Source organism: Nicotiana attenuata, chromosome 11 (genome assembly GCF_001879085.1).
Source record: "Nicotiana attenuata strain UT chromosome 11, NIATTr2, whole genome shotgun sequence".
Classification (NCBI taxonomy): Eukaryota; Viridiplantae; Streptophyta; class Magnoliopsida; order Solanales; family Solanaceae; genus Nicotiana; species Nicotiana attenuata.
The window spans coordinates 32,139,498-32,142,357 of record NC_031999.1 but is presented as its reverse complement, the minus strand read 5'-3'; positions in this window follow the sequence as shown (position 1 = coordinate 32,142,357).

Genomic DNA, 2,860 nt, shown 5'->3' with positions numbered 1-2,860 from the left:
ATAGGCCTCTCTGAAGCTGGTAAATATGCCAAACTCCCCAAACTCTCCGCCCGGCAACTCAAGGCATCCGCCACCACATTGGCCTTGCCCGGGTGATATAGGATAATGATGTCATAATCCTTCAGCAGCTCTAACCACCTCCTCTGATGCATATTGAGATTCTTTTGCTTGAGCAAGTGCTGTAAACTCCTATGATCAGTATAGATCTCGCAAGGCACTCCATATAAATAATGACGCCAGATCTTCAAGGCATGAACAATGGCAGCTAATTCAAGGTCGTGGACAGGGTAATTCTTTTCATGTACCCTCAACTGGCTGGACGCGTAGGCAATCACCCTACCGTCCTGCATCAACACTGCTCCAAGGCCAACTCTCGAGGCGTCACAATAGACAATATAAGACCCCGAACCGGTAGGCAACATCAAGATAGGGGCTATAGTCAAAGCTGTCTTGAGCTTCTGAAAGCTCGCCTCACACTCCTCTGTCCACTGAAATGGGGCACCCTTCTGGGTCAATCTAGTCATAGGGGCAGCAATCGATGAAAATCCCTCCACGAAACGACGGTAGTAACCCGCCAAGCCAAGGAAACTGCGAATCTCAGTAGCTGAGGACGGCCCGGGCCAACTCTGCATGGCCTTTACCTTCCTCAGATCCACCCGAATACCCTCACTAGAAATCACATGGCCTAAGAATGCCACAGAACTCAGCCAAAACTCACATTTTGAGAACTTTGCATATAACTTTTTCTCCCTCAAGGTCTGTAGCACGGTCCTCAGATGCTGCTCATGATCTTCCCGACTCCGGGAATACACCAGAATATCATCAATAAAAACAATCACGAACGAGTCAAGATATGGCCTGAATACGCCGTGCATCAAGTGCATGAAAGCTGCAAGGGCATTGGTCAGCCCAAATGACATAACAAGGAACCCGTAATGGCCGTATCGAGTCCTGAAGGCAGTCTTCGGGATATCTGGCTCCCGAATCTTCAACTGATGGTCAATCTTAGAAAACACCTGTGCGCCCTGAAGCTGGTCAAACAGATCATCAATGCGAGGCAAAGGATAACGGTTCTTCACTGTAGCCTTGTTCAACTGGCGGGTAGTCAATACACATGTGCATAGAACCATCCTTTTTCTTCACAAACAAGACAGGAGCACCCTACGGTGACACACTAGGTCGAATAAAACCCTTACCAAGCAATTCCTGCAACTGATCCTTCAACTCCTTCAACTCAGGAGGAGCCATACGATACGGAGGAATGGAAATGGGCTGAGTGCCCGGCAACAGATCAATGCCAAAATCAATGTCCCTATCAGGCGGCATGCCTGGAAGATCAGCTGGAAATACATCGGGATAATCCCGTACCACTGGAACAGAATCAACAGAAGGGGTATCAACACTAACATCTCTCACATAAGCCAAATACGCGGCACACCCCTTCTCAACCATGCACTGAGCTTTAAGAAAAGAGATAACTCTACTGGAAGTGTGATCTAAAGTACCACTCCACTCAATACGCGGAACACCTGGCATAGCCAGCGTCACGGTCTTGGCGTGACAATTAAGAATAGCAAAGTGGGGCGACAACCAGTCCATGCCCAGAATAATGTCAAAATCTACCATATCGAGTAACAATAAGTCTGCTCTGGTCTCAAAACCACGAATAGTAACCAAACATGACCGATAAATGCGGTCCACAACAAGAGAATCTCCCACAGGAGTAGAAACATAAACGGGGGCACTCAAAGAATCCCGAGGCACACCCAAATGCGGAGCAAAGTAAGTAGACACATAAGAGTAAGTAGATCCTGGATCGAATAGAACCGATGCCTTTTTGTGACAAACCAGTATAATACCTGTGATGACGGAGTCGGAGGCAACTGCCTCAGTGCGGGCAGGAATACAATAATATCTGGCACAGCCCCTCTCTCGAGGGAAACCTCTATCTCCCCCTACCTCCGCCCCTGGCTGGCTGGGCAGGTGGGGTAGCAGCGGGAGCTGTGACCATAGCCTGAGAACTCTGAGGAGCACGCTGTGGCTGGGTAGTCTGTGAAGATGTACCCCTACCTAGTCTGGGGCAGTCCCTAACCATATGGCGTGTATCACCACACTCGAAGCAAGCTCTGGGAGGGCGCGATGGCTGTGACTGGCTGGAAGTAGGCCTGCTGGACTGACCTCTGGAAATACCTCGCGCAGGAGGCGCGCTAGAAACTGGAGGTGCATAGTAAGGCTCCTGTGGTGTAGGCGGAGCTGGAGTACTGCCAGCTACTGGAAGAGCTGAATGAACAGGGCGACCCGCACAACCCCTACCATAACGACCTGCTGATGGGGTACAGGCACCAGAGTAGTGACCCGACTCTCGAGACCTCTTGGCCTCCCTCTCTCCTCGCTCCCTGGCGAGCATACCCTCAATCCTCCTAGCAATGCTCACTACCTGCTGATAAAGAATGTCCATCTCCAACTCTCGAGCCATGCTAGACCTGATGAGAGGAATAAGGCCCTTAATGAACCTGCGAACTCTCTCTCGAACTGTAGCAACCAAAGCCGGTGCGTGCCTGGCCAACCTGGTATAACGGATGGCATACTCTGAAACTGTCATAGCACTCTGGCGCAAGTGCTCAAACTCTGCGCGCCATGAATCTCTAAGGCTCTGGGGAACAAACTCTCTCATAAACATGTCCGAGAACTGGGTCCAAGTCAGTGAAGCAGCCTCGACTGGACTGTCTATCTCATAAGTGCGCCACCAATCATAGGCAACCCCCCGAAGCTGAAAAGCAGTGAAAGAAACCTCACTGGACTCCACTATGCCCATAGTGCGAAGAATACGATGACACTCCTCTAGAAATCCCAAGGCATC